This window comes from Camelus ferus, chromosome 2 (assembly GCF_009834535.1).
Source record: "Camelus ferus isolate YT-003-E chromosome 2, BCGSAC_Cfer_1.0, whole genome shotgun sequence".
NCBI lineage: Eukaryota > Metazoa > Chordata > Mammalia > Artiodactyla > Camelidae > Camelus > Camelus ferus.
In genome coordinates this window covers 17,742,770-17,757,275 of record NC_045697.1, presented here as the reverse complement: position 1 = coordinate 17,757,275, position 14,506 = coordinate 17,742,770, and the positions used below count along the sequence as shown (strand labels likewise).

The 14,506-nt window shown below is 46.1% G+C and overlaps 1 long non-coding RNA gene across 1 annotated transcript; it reads left to right on the top strand.

Moving 5' to 3' along the window:
- Positions 1 to 802: 802 nt before the first annotated feature.
- LOC116668238 lies at positions 803 to 6,446 on the top strand. Its single transcript, XR_004325312.1, has 3 exons — positions 803 to 1,056; positions 5,428 to 5,622; positions 6,081 to 6,446. It is a non-coding gene; the product is annotated as an uncharacterized LOC116668238 (long non-coding RNA).
- The last annotated feature ends 8,060 nt before the right edge of the window (positions 6,447 to 14,506 follow it).

Here is a 14,506-nt window from a genome sequence, read left to right as displayed (position 1 = left end):
AACGCCAGGAGCCCGTAGAAGCTGAAGCAAACAAAGGATTCGCTCCTTTTTTAAAAAATTAAATTAAATTTATTTATTTTTATTGAAGTACAATCAATTACAATGTATCAATTTCTGGTGTACAGCACAATGTCCCAGTCACGCATATATTCGTTTTCATATTTAGGATTTGCTCTTAATTCTTTCAGATGGTGCACTGCCCTGTTGACACCTTGATTTCAGATTTCTGGCCTACAGAACTAAGACAATATATTTATTTTCTTTGAAGCCACCATGTTTGTGGGAATTTGTTACGGCAGCCCCCAAAAATTAATACTCTGGTTCTATGCGGGGGCTTGAAAACTTGGTTTTAAGACAACTGCCAAAGAGAAAGGAATTTCAGAACTCATTTGAGCAGCGACGGTATCATTGAAAGAAGTGTCTCTTTTCCCCCAAGAATTCCTCCGCATCTGTATCAATCGGGGACCAACTAGGGAAACAAATCACTCTGGGTTTTTATAGAGACGGAAAGTAAGGCAGGAATTTGTTACACCACTGGGGGAGAAGCCAAGAAGGCCAAAGGAAGCAGAGAGGGAATCCCGAGATTAGCAGCAGCAGGAAGCTATGCCCGTCGCTGGGGGCAGGTCAGCCTCCCCGGGGTGACGCGGGAACCGTGCCGGGCTCTGTGTGTAGGGGCTGCGGCTGCTGCGGGAGACGCGGCTGGGGAGGTGGAGAGGGAGGGAGGAAATAGCCCCGCCTCCCCCTTGCTCCACCCTCCCAACCCTTTCAGTCCCTCTCCCCCTGACGTAGTGGGAGCCGGGAAACTGCCTCTAGACCGCAGAGCAGGGGAAAGACGAGGAACTGATTGAGGACAAAGCTGCCCAGGACCTGGATCCTGTCATGGAGATGCGCTTCAAGAAAAATGCTCTAGCGGATGGGACGGCATTCTACTTACATCCTAGAAGATCTGGAATCATCCCTCTCTCTTCTTTTCCTCTCTGTGGCAGATGGGATAATGGTTCCCCAAAGACGTCCACATTTGGCGACACATCCTAATCCCTGGAACCTGTCAATAAGGTACCTTATTTGACACAAGGGACTTTCTCGACGTGATTAAATTAAGGGTTTTGAGATGAGGGGGTTTTTCTGGATCATCCGGATGGGCCCAGTGTAATCACAAGGGGCCTTATAAGAGGGAGATGGGAGAGTCAGAGACTAAAACAAGAGATGCGATGTTGGAAGCAGAGGTTGGAGTGATGTGCTTTGAAGATGGAGGCAGAGGCCACCAGCCAAGGAATGCAGGCAGCCTCTAGAGGCTGGAAAAGGCAAGGGACTCCCCTCTGAATCCTCCAGAAAGAAACGGAGCCCTGCCAGCACCTCCTTCAGCCTAGTGAAACAGCTTCTGAACTCCAGAACTGTCAGATATTAAATTTATGTCTTTTTAAGCCACTAGATTGTGATCATTTCTTACAGAAGCAAAAAAAAAAAATTAATTTTTTAACTTCCTATTTCAAACGGTAAGATGAAACCGTCCAATGTATTCTGTCTTCAGCTGACACAGCAGGTCGAACTGACCCACTGTATTTTTTCACTCATTTCTCAAAGTACCTCTCCACCGTGAAAGCTCAGTGCAAAGTCAAAAGGCCAAGAAAATAATTGCAGTGATTTCATGCAATCCAAAGGAGTACAAGTCATAGTTTTTGTCGTAAATGATGTTACAATTATTTTGTGTCAAAGTTGGCTTTCCATCTATAGGGTGGTATTTAATCCAATACCTGTACTCAACAGGTAATCATGCTGCATTCTGACAAATGCCCTTTAGAATACTTAGAAGCAATCTCTTTGCTTTGGGGGTTGGTTAGCATCACTTGGTGATCTTTATTAGAGAAATAAAATATCGAATGCTATGACTTTAGTGTCTTCATTAAATTAAGCAGGCTTGATTCAGATCAGTTAAGTGGGAAAGGAGATTCTCTAAAATGAGAGCTCATGCATTTACAAGAGTTTTCACAACCTAATTAACGGCAGAGCCTTCTTTCTGCATGCTAGGGACGGGTAGGGGGAAGAGAAAGAAAAAGGGAAAAGATAAGGAGGAAGATTCTTTTCAGACCAAGCGATACACTAATAATAACAGTGGCAACAGCAATACTGATATAATTTAACCATATAGAATCTAGGAGGGAGTGATCAGCTCTCTCAACCTAATGAAAGCAGTACAATTAGCCACATTTCACAGCTGAAGCAGGTGAGTCTCGGTGGATCAAGGTCGTCCAGGTGGTTATGCATCCAAACTGGAACTCCTGAGTCAAAATTTTTAAGTGCTGTATTCAGGTTTTTAATTCCCCACTCCCACCCCCCGGCTTAGCTTTCTGTTATTTGGGAAGGGGAGAAGGCCTCAACAGTAGTTTATACATGACATGCATTTGTTAAATATTTATCACATTCGTGTTCGAATAAATGAATGAAAATTGTCCACCCAGCCACTGCACACCTCCAGGCAAGTTACGTGCTAATTCTGTGCCTGAGCAATGTATTTAAAAAGAGGCAAGCCTGCCTCTGGTTTGGAACAGAATGAATGGCTTGATTTTGTGCATTCATTCATTCATTCTTTCCCCCATTGAACAGAGAGCACTGACGACTTCCCAGGAGCCAGGCTGTGTGCTGGCCGGTGGGATATACAGGTAAAGAAGACAGTTCCTTCTCTTAGGGATGTTCAGTGACCTCTGTATTGGGCCAAGAACCCCTGCCGACTCTGATAACGTGGACAACACCACTGACTCACGAAGCCTAGACCAGAAAGGGTCCTGGGAGGGACCCTTCATGTGGGAGAGGAATCAGCTGGCCAGCTGGACTGTAGCTGAGGGTCAGATAGGCCTGGGTTCAAACCCTGGGTCTGTCACGTACCAGCTGTCACTTACCAGCTCGTTAGCTGCACTTGCTCACTTGGGGATACTGGTGCAGTCGTCCCTTGGTATCTTCAGGGGAATTGGTTCCAGGGCTTCATGGGGTTACCGAAATGCCATGATACTCAAACCCCTCGTATAAAATGGCACAGTATTTGTATATAACTGATGCACATCCTCCCGTATCCTTCAAATCATCTCTTTCTTACTTATAATACCTAATACAATGTAAATGCTAAACAGTTGCCAGCACACAGCCAATCCAAGTTTTACTTTTTGGAACTTTTGGGAATTCAAGAAATACACATGGTTGAATCTGTGGATGCAGAACCCACAGGTACAGAGGGCCAACCGCACATACCCCGGAGGCAGGAGGTGAAGCATATGAAATGCTTAGCTCAGGAGAGGAAGCACTCAATACCTGTTTAAACTCTTATGGCATTGTCTCCACCATGCTTTGGGTCTGACCGCACTCCCTGCTGCCATTAAGAAATGTTTAATGTTCATGTGTCATATCCACTGATCTATATTGTAAGTGCCTTCAAGATTGGTTAAACAACAGGTGAATATAAAATGCTGAGACTGAGTACTTTGGTAACTATTTAAAATAGAGATTCCAGACCACAAACCTAGTACTGTGACTTGTCCAAGTCCCCATCACGTCCTATAGGGACCCTTCTACAGCCTGCTCCCCTTCTCACTTGCTATGTGTACTCTCTGCTTTACTGGCCAGATCTGGTCGCTCTCCTGCCTTCCAGGGACTTCCCATGGCACTGAAATGAACCCATCTTCCTACCGTGGGCTGGGAGGCCCCTGCTGACTTGTCTGCTGTCAAGCCAGCCCATTCCCACTTTGATCTCTCTGTGCTGGCCACCTGACCTTTCTGTTCCTTGAACATACTAAGCCATTTTCTGTGCCAAGCCCTTTGCCTTCTGATCTCTCTGCTTAGAATGACCTTCCCAACCATCCCTCAAATGACCCCGCCTTATTAAATGCCTCTCCTAAAAGGCAGCACTCCCTTCTTGACTCTCCAGCCCTTGCCTGGTTGTATTTCCTTCCTGCTGCTCATCCCCACGCATTTACTTACATATCATCTGTCTCCCACACCAGAGCAGGGAAGCTCCAAGAACGTGCACTGCCTCATTCACTGCCGAATCCCCCCCGGCCTAGGATGCAGCCTGGCATTTAGCAGATGTTCAGTAAATATCTGTTGGAATGAATGAATAGACCCCTGTCAAGAGTGTTTTTTCCAATTTGGGAAAACAAACTTCTGTAATTCACAAATTATGGTATTTTGTAATTAACAAATTGTCACTACCTAAATCTTGTTGTGCATGCTTGGGTTGTGGCTGCTGAACAACAACAACAACAAAAGTAAGAGATACTTCCTGTTCCCCCCTCCCACAGCCCTGTGGACTGCACTGGACAGAGTAGCAAGAAGATATGTGTTTATACATAATATTCTCAATATACCAGAGAGGAGAGTGTGTCCTTAAGGCCTGTGATTGCCTGTGAAAAGTCCAGGCAGTTAGACCAAACCAGCAAGACTGCCAGTGCTGAGGAGATTGCACTGCAAGCCAGAGAGGACAGATTTTTTAACTTTAAAAAGAGGTGTGGTTTGTGTCACATTCAACATGCAAAAGGGCGTAGCTCAGTGATCTTCCAGTCTGCTCCCATGTTTCCTGGACCCTTGAAGAACGTGACTTGGGAAACAAGTGATCTGTTCATCAGGTTCTCAGGACTGATGATTTTCTTTGGAAATAGATGCCACTGAAACTTTGATTCAATGGCTGGTATAGAAAGATGATATAAGATGCTACAGATCACAGATTCTCAGTGTGAAAGCTGGTTCTTGGGTGATAAAATTTGTTTTTTTAATGTATAAAGCACAGATATAAATACACATTACATGATGGGGGCATGATTAGGGGGAAAACTAAGTGTTAAGTATAATTCACCTGACAACCCCTATGGGGTTGGGACTATTGTTTGACCACTTTAGAGGTGAGGACACTGATTCTCTGATAGAGAGAATGGTGAGCTCAGGTTCACCCAGCCATAAATGGGAGAGCAGCTACAGCAAGCCCCAAAGTGCCATGTTGTTCTGGGAAAAAAACAGTTCTCCTAAAAACCCTGGAAGGTGCTTAGGTTGACATAGTGTCCTGGAATACTCAGTTAACAGAGCAGTAAACAAAACTGGGAGCTGGGTGTCCTTCCAACTTCCTGTCATGAAGCTTTCTGACATCTCCAGGGCTCCAGAGTCCTCCATCGGGGACTGGGTTGTAAACACATCTGAGACTTGTTAGTGTTCACAGGTCTTTCAATGAGAACACAAGGTGGTGAGGCCTGGAGAAGTTAGAATGACAAAACGAAGCACTGAGGGAAGAGAGAAAGGAAAGCAAGAAAGAAATTCAAAAAGAAACACCAATAGGCTTCGCAGATTTCTGAGCTTATGAAGGACAGTGAAGACCAGCTCTGCCCCACTGTGTGCTGTGTGACCCGGGCAAGTTACTTAACCTCTCTGAGCCTCGCTTTCCCCATCCAGGAGAAGGGTGTGAGAACTAGTGAGATCTTCTGTGAGAACAGCCTCCCAGTCTCTGCTAGAGAGGAGGCTACGTCTCCTGGCCTGGCCTGCCACCCTCCAGGATGAACAGTTTCCTTTCCTCAGAGTCCCTCCACTTCACTCCGATGCTCCCAAATGATTTACCGAGCTGGAGGACGAACCCCACTGAACCCCACTGTAAGTTTTCTAATGGATCCATCTCCTGTGGGCTTCACAAAGGGCCACTGGCAACTGCAAAACTGCTAGTCGGGTAAAGAGCAAATCCAGGGAGAAAGCTAGAATCGTGTAAAACCTTAAATTGTCTTTTCTACTCTCCAGTACTTTCAGGCCCCTGTGTACATGCACTTGACACAATAATTTCTAATTATTCCTCCCAACTCATGAAAGCACATTAAAAAAATTTGGGGGGTAGTTAATTAGATTTATTTATTTATTTATTTAATTTTTTTTTTAATGGAGGGAGTGGGGATTGAACCCAGGACCTCATGCATGCTAAGCATGTGCTCTAGCACTGAGCTATACCCTCCCCCAATGAAAACACATTGTTTAAAGAGTCTTTACTTAGCCTCCCCTTTTTAGTTCTCACCTCCGCTTATGTACATGAATGCAATTAATTTCCAATTTCTGATGCACAGGAAATAAGAAGCTCCCTGTTACACTTTGTGCTTTGGCGTTGTCATTCTGCACCTTGATTCACCGTTCTCTTGCCTTTCCTGCTTCGTCTGGTTCTCATGTGTCCTGCGCTTAGGAGGTGATGTGGACTGTGAGAAATGTCACCTGCATTTGGAGTCAGAAAGGAATGGAGGTGAACCTAGTGTTGCCACTTCCTGGCTGGGCGAACTTGGGAATGTTACTTAAGTTCTTTCAACCTCAGACTCCTGTGGAATGGAAACGGTAATTCCTGACATGAGAATGTAATGAGATCTTGTTTGCTGGATAGTCTGCATTCTTAGTAGCAAGTGACAGAAAACTCAGCTCAAATTGGCAAAAAAAAAAAAAAAGATTGGCTCATGGAACAAAAAAACCCAAGGGTGTATAATGTCACAAACAGGACTGATAATGGCAGCAAGGGACGCTCCCCACACACAGCAGGACAGAAAGGAGGGGCCGTGACCGACCTGAATTATTAGAACCTTCACCGCTCATTACAGATTCCTTCAGGATCAAAGACCCGCTGGGTGCCTACCCTCTGCAAATATCAAAGGAAAATGAGTCTTTTGGTATTCATTCCAGCTATTAGAAAACTTTAAAGTGTGTTTTGAAAAATCTGGATATGTGAATCTGCTTTTTCAACTGGAAATTTTATGAACTCTAAGTACAGATGAAGTATTTTGAGTGAAAATTCAGTTCTATATAAACTATACCACTGTATAAACTATACCACTGTATGCTATATTCATCACTAAATGTCAAAGTCTCAATATGAGGAAAAGTAAAAATATCTCAATAAATTTTATGTCGATTACATGACGAAATGGTATTTTAAATATTTTGATGTTATAGGTTGAATTGTGTCCCCCAAGAGGCCCGTGTTGAAGTCCTAGTCCTCAGTACCTCAGAATGCGACTTTATATGGAAATAGAGTCATTGTAGATGTAATTAGTTAAGACGAGGTCAAACTGAAGCAGGGGGTGTCCCTAATCCATGACGACTTAAGTCCTTATCAAAAGAACACCACGCAAAGATAAAGAAACATGTAAAGCGGGAAGACAACGTGAAGACTCGAGGGGGATGTCGTCTATAAGCCAAGGAATGCCAGAGATTTCCAGCAAACCGCCAGGAGCTAGGAGACAGGCATGGAACAGACATTTCCCTCATGTTACCCAGAAGGAACCTACCTGGCTGACACCTTGATTTCAGACATCCAGCCTCCAGAAGTATGAGAAAATGCCCCCCAGTTTGTGCTGCTTTGTTATGGCAGCCCTAGGAAACTGGTACACTCGGGTTGAGTAAAATACATTATTAGTGTTAATTTCACCTTGTTTGCTTTTTTACTTTTAAAAAATGTGGTTCTTAGAAAGTTAAACATTACACAGGTAGCTTGCATAGCCTTTCTATTGGACAGCACTTCTCTAGAAGAAAAGCACAGGTGTTATGAGCATATAAGACAGGGAGTCCTGACCTACTGAGGGAGTTCAGGAAAATCTTCCGTGAAGAAGCCATGTTTGGACTGAGAGCTAGCGGGTCATTAGGACTTAATGAAATGAGAGAGTGGGCAAGTGGGAGGTGGAAGGGCAGAGAGCTCCAGGCAGAGGGAATGGGTTTTGCAAACACTCAGGCAAAAAAAAATAAAAAATAAAAAAATAAAAAGCACAGCTCTTGCGTGAAACCTCCCCAGTAACAATACGCCAAAAGTCACCCAAAGGAAACATTCCCTTGGCACACAATCATTCAACGCCTATGGGGTAGGCTACTCCCTGCAATCCCACGCCTGGCCGCTGAAGGGAGCTGCAGAACAAAACCGTGAACATGGAATAAAGAAGACGAATCAAAAGAAAGTTAGCAGTTTATGGGGGAACGGTGCGTATAAATGAAAGCATAGCATAAATAATTCGTCTAATTAACACGGATGTAAACAATTCAGGCACACTTGGAAGATGAGATGAGCCTGTTACCTGATTTAGTGGTTTCAGGTTACTAAAACATTCCCTAGTCACCATCAAATGAAACGGCACCGTTGTACCCTTTGACACCCCTTTCATGGCAGGCAATGGGGCAGGTTTTAGTGGGTTATCAGAGATGACAATCCCAACACCTCCACGAGGATTACATTGAGTAGAAGCCGAGCAAGACCCACGAGATTCCAACCTCTGTGCTCAGAAGAGGCACCTGCCCTCCATTCAGACACAGGATATGAACCCAACACCCTGAGCTGAGAACGTGGATGAGCTGAGAACTTGACTCAAGAAAATGACAGAATGAAAGGAAAGGGGGAGAGAAGCAGATTCGCATATTGATTTCCAAGCTCAGCCCTGCTGCTTTTAAATATACCTGATTTCTTAACTTGTCGGGAAGTTTGCTCTATACTTTTGAAAAATAGGAATGTTGATGGTGAACTCTCGAAGAACATCTTTGAGATGATCTAATTTGCCATGTGATCTAATTCTCCTCTACCTCCATGCTCCACTGAAAGTTCCCACCGCATAATGTTATCATTCATTCATTCATCCAAGTAACAATTTATGAGGCCCAGAATTGTTAGGCAGTTAAGGTCACAGAGCCAGTTACTGACAGAGTGTCATTTGGGGCTGAAGCATCACTCTATGATGAAAATAAAACTTGAGAAGCCAACCTTCACACTCTATGTCAGGAACCTCTTCCTCTCAGACCAAACATCCAAGTGACTCCAGGGGTTTAGAGCATATTTGGTGCCTGACTTCTCCTGGTACAGTTGTTCCTATTCACTGGTACCCATTCCAGGTGCTCCAAATCCCAGTGCCGTTCAGGACACTTCCTCAGTCACACTACAGGGCTGCTGGAATGGACATTGGTCCTTCCTTCCTTCTTTTATTTATTCACCCAACAAATATTTCAGAGTATATGATGTACCAGGGGCTGCACTGGGCAATGGGACTGGCACGGAAAACCAAACAAGATGCTCTCTGCCCTAGGGCTCCCCCAGAAACGTCCTGCCTCAATGCCATCCATGCATCCACCCATTCTCCAGTATTTATCCAGAGACTATTCACTGCCAAGAGCTCTTCTAGGCCTCCCAGATGTAGCAGAGAACAGGACAGGCGAGGTCTCTGCCTTCATGGAGGCCACATTCTGATGAGAAAAACAATATTAAACAAATAAACTAGCCAATGAAGATATACTACGCCAAGCAATGGGAACTGCTTACAAAGAAAAAGCTGTGTGAACTGATGGAGGGTGATGGAGGGTCTATTTTCGATGGGGTGGGGGCAGGGAAGGCCTTGCTGAAGACGACACATCTGAGAAAATATCTGAATGAAGGGACGGGTGAGCCTCTGCTGAGGGAACAGAAGTAATGGGTCACTGGTTTCCCCAAGGGCAGAATTGACAGTGAAGGGAGCCCACGCTGGCTCAGTGTCGGTAGCATCTGAGTGGGGGAGGGGCTTACCAGCGCAGAGGGGGGCCTTCCCTTGGTCTGCCCCTCTGGGCTCATGAATTTGTGTCTGAAGGTGCCCAGTGTCCTCTTTGGCTGGAGACAGTGCAGCCAGGGGACTGTGGGGAGCCCGCTGGGATGGTCAAAGTCAGAGGGACAGAAAGGAGACTCAGCACGAAGTTGCAGCCCTCCTGCCTCCTGGGATGCTTTCATCCGTTTCGGAGGGGAAGCGTCACTCCCCGGAGCTGCTTGATCAGAACCTAATTATCCCTGAAGCCATGAGTTTGAGCAGTGGGGGTTTTGTCACCTGGCGCCGGGAAATGGGTCAGCGGCCAGGACAGAATGTGCCTCCCTCGCCAAGTGGGCAGCCTTGCCAAGCACACACGTCAGGGACAGAGGCATTTACCCAGCTGAGCACACCTATGCTCGGCACTTTTTTAAAAAAAGGAGTCAAAGGCACTTAACCTCCTAGACAGGAGAAGGGCGATCTGGCCCTACCACTTACCCTCCCAGAGGCCCGGCCCCTCAGCACACCCATGGGTGACTCTAAGTCCATGGCCTTCTCAGTCTCCGCGCCCGACAGCACTGGAAACTGCCCCCCTGGAACCCCCACCTTTGCATACGGGACACACAGCTCTTCCTGGTGTACCTACCTTCCTGCCCAGCCTCCCCAAGCATCAGCCCTTGAGACGCTCTGGGGGCCATGGGGTCTGGGACTCCCATATGGGGACAAGAGATCCAGGGGTGCTCAGCTGATTTCTACAACACCCAACAATCGGTTTGGGGCAGAGCCAAGCCCCTCGTCCTGTCTGCTCAACGTTGCTCCCGCCTCCCTCTGTTCTGCCCTTTGCTTCCCCTTCACTGGATTTGATCTCCAATGCAGTTTCTTCAGTGGTGGCTGAAGTTCCCTCCCTACCCTGTTTTCTCTCAGCCATGGTCCCCTTGCTCCGTGGAGAACCTGACAGATTTGACTTGAATCTCCAGCCCGTGAAAGGCCGGAGCTCCACCCATGATTTCTGCAAACTCCTGGCGTTTGGCTTTTCCAGGTGCCGCCTCCTTGGGCCTCTGCTCTAAGCACACAGGCTCTGTTGGACTCAGTGTGGGCCTGACACGAAAGGCTCTCTCTCTCTCTGTCTCTCACTCACACACACACCACTCATCCTGAGCATGTGTGCTTTTGGTATTTCTCCCAAAGACTGGAGAGTCATGAGGAGGGGCTCAAAGCTAGCAGAGACTCCTTCATCTCTCTGTGTCTGTCCCTCCTTCTCTCTCCCTGTTTTTCTAGCCCACTCGCACCCCCAGCAAAATATACCCTGCTCCTCTTCTCACAAGGTACTTAGACACATTTTGGAGTCTCCTACTGACACATTTTCCAAGCAGACCCCCTGCTCCCCTAGGTGAATAAACAGGTTTCCACTTCCTAACACAGCAATGACCTCTCCCAATGTCTCTCCCAAACACTTTTCCAACTCTAGTCTCTTGTCTGCATTTCAGGTGCAAATCTCCACCTGGCTCCTGGGCACATCCACCCAGATGTTCCACAGACAACGCAGGGCTGGACCCACTGTTCTTCCCCAGAACCCAGCCTCCTTCTCGTCCTCATTCTGCTAGGAACCCTCCCTGACCAATGGTGTTATCAGTCTCAAATTCACCCACGTTAGGGGACAGCGTGGGGTTGGGAACGGACTTGCTGGTCAGATGACTCAACTTGGACTCGTGCATCAGCTACTGCCTTTGCAGCCTAGGGCAAATTACTTAACCTCTCTGAGCTTCAGACTCTTCTTCTGTATGTTGGGGATATAAACACCTTGGCTGAGATAGTTCTAGTTTTATGTAAGATAAACTTACACAAAGGGCCTAACCCAAACAGGCATTAGAGATGTGTTAGCTACTATTCTTGCTGTCCTTAGTAACTGGGGGCTCTTCTCCTCTTCCCTCCATGCAGTCTCCCTCTCCTTGTATCTGTCTGTTCAGATTCCACCCATCCACCACGGCCCAGCTCCAGTGAGAGCAGGCCTGGCACGCCGTACAAGCCAGAAGAAATCACTTCGTCTTCTGTGCATTCATGGTCCTCTGTGTTATTAACTCCTGTTAAACAGTGAATTTATAAGAAGAAATTGCTGCTAATAGTCTCTTGGGTCGAGAAAGACCTGAAGATCTTCTATGATGCCTTCTACTAATTTCCTCTCAGTTTTTGTCAACTAACCAAGCCCCAAATGCCTTTCTTTTCAATAGCAATTATAGGATTTCTTGCATTTCTTTCAGTTATTTATCTGCTGCTTAAGTGCCAGCTCTTTGGGGGCAGGGCTTAAGCTTCAGGAATCTGAAGCCTCATTGAGGATGCCACCTTCAGGGACCGCAATAGATAAATTTTTAAAGTGCTCAATAGATGTTTATTGGATCAACCCATGAGCTATGAATGAATGGAATTCAATAAGCAGCAGTTATCAGCTCCTGTCAAACAGTAAATTTCTCAGAAGAAATCACTGCTAATATTCTCTTGGGTTCAGGAAGGCCTGGAGACCTTCTCTAACAGCTTTTACCAAGTTTCTCTCAGGCCATGTCAACTGGCAAAGCCCAGATGTCTTTTGCACCTTTACAGCAGACCTGGAGAATCACGGCTCAGATGTCTCTTCGTGAAAGGTGGCTCCCCAGCGGCCAGGAGTGCGCTTAGCTGACAGTCTCCAGCCGCCAGCTCCTTCCAGGTCCTCTCCAAATTGCAGCCGAGGTCACTCTTCTCCCAGGGAAACCCGGCCTGGGTCTGAGCAAGGCAGTGGTATAAGGGCTGGCCACTTCCGAAGGTTTTTGGGCCCCAGGCAGCAGGGCTGGCCGACCCTGGTGGGGTCTGCATTGCAACCTGATGGCTCCCCTGCCCGATCTGCTTCTCCCTGTTTTCTTTTACAGGTGTTCCTCTCTAAAAAAGCTTTGTTTCTTTTGGGGGGAGAGGTGGTTGGGAGGGAGGTAATTAAGTTTATTAATTTTTTTAAGTTACTTTTTTTCTACTTGAGGTACTGAGGATTGAACCCAGGACTTCATGCACGCTAGGCATGCACCCTACCATTGACTTACACCCTCTCCCCGCTCCCTAAGAAGGCCTTTTGCAATTTCAACTCCAATTCAGCCTCTGTTTTCCCCAAATCCCAAATAGCTCACCATTGTGGACCAGTGTCCCAACAGAGCCTAGAAAGAGCCAGAAGAAAGACTGACCTCATTTTCCAGGAGTGACACACATTTATGGCAGGTGGGGAAATCCAGAACATTGAGTTGATCAGACAGCACCAATTTTGGCCAGACTCTGGCCACGAGAAGCCTTTTCCAAGGGTCTGTCCATATACCACAAAGGACACCGATGGTCCTTTGGCTTCCATGGGGAAATCCAACTATAATTACATTGCCCAAAATATTGTAGTGAAATTGATCAGAGAGAATGCTGTTCTCATGGCAAATTTTCTGATTTCCCAAATGAGTCTAAAAACAAGACATTATTGATGAATTCTATTATTCCTCTCAGAGGATAAAAGATAAAAATAAATAGTGCTGTCTGCGCTGTATACCCCACAGAACTGCCTCAGCTTGTCCTGGGATGGAGACGGGTGTGGAGCGTGGCTGGGGGCCGTTTTTTCCAGCCGGCTCTTTTTTTGGTCTGGAGGCTCCAGGATTATTTGTGATCTGCAAGGGTGACTATGCCTTCTCCTCTTTCTGCCCTTGTCACCCTTCAGCAACTCTCTCCTAGCTCCTGGGGATTCTTGCCTCAAGTCAGGCTTCGTGTGCAGCAAGGGGAAATTCGTAGACGGCCTTCATTCTGCCACTCACTCTTTCACACTCAGCTAGCGCCTCCTGAGATACTTGGACACGTTCATCTTGAAGGTCACATAAGCCTGAAAATTGTCTCGATCATCCCCTGATGACTTGAGGAATGGTCATACCTAACATTGCTTTTGGACAATAGTCCAACACAGAGATATGACACTTAGGTGGTTTCCAAGTCTTGGCTATTATGAATAATGCTGCAGTGAATATGGGATGGCATGTATCTCTTCAAAGTCCTGATTTATTTCTCCCTTCCTTCCTTCCTTCCCATCCTTCCTTCCCATCCTTCCTTCCCATCCTTCCTTCCCTTCCTTCCTTCCTTCCTTCCTTCTTTTCCTTTCTTTCTTTCTCTTTCTTCCTTTCTTTTCTTTTCTTTCTTTCTTTCTTTCTTTCTTGCTTTCTTTCTTTCGTTCTTTCTTTCTTTCTTCTTTCTTCTTTCTTTCCTTCTTTTCTTCTTTCTTTTCTTCTTTCTTTCTTCCTTTCTTTCTTTCTTTCTTCTATATACCCAATAATGGGATCATATGGTAGTTCTATTTTAAGTTTTTGAAGAACCTCCATATCGTTTTCCATAACGGCTGCACCAGTTTATATTCCCATCAACAATGCAGAAGGGGGTAAAAACCAACATATTTTCAAATAACTTGGAGCAAGATAAAGGAAGGAATGTCAGGGCTTCTGCTTTCTAGAATCTTGTGAAAAGCATTGACATTTTTGCCCCCCACCTTCCAGTACCCTCCAGCAGGATTATGATGGAATAGGACAGCTCGGCCCACTGCACTCTTGGACACTCTGACATTGGCTGCCTTACCTTGGTCAGGACATGTAACCTATCCACACCTCAGTTTCTTCCTCTGAAAACTCCTTCTGTTCCAAGGTTACTGTGAGGCTGCAACTGAGATAATGGGGGTTAAGGGGCTTTGTAAGCTGCAAAACTGCTGTATGGCTGTCAGATCCTATCATCGCACCCTTAAGAGGTACTCGACTTTTCCTGCTGTGGAAGGTAAGTATCCCTGCACAGGGATGCCTGAGATAGAAACACTTCTGGAACTTTTTTTCAACAAAGGATAAGCCTTTATCTGACACGAGCTAAGACGGCCTGCCGAGGACAAACTCAGGATTTATAACTGCCCTCTTCCTGAAATGACTGCTCCTGTGGGTTAGCATTTGGGCCAGTGGACACAC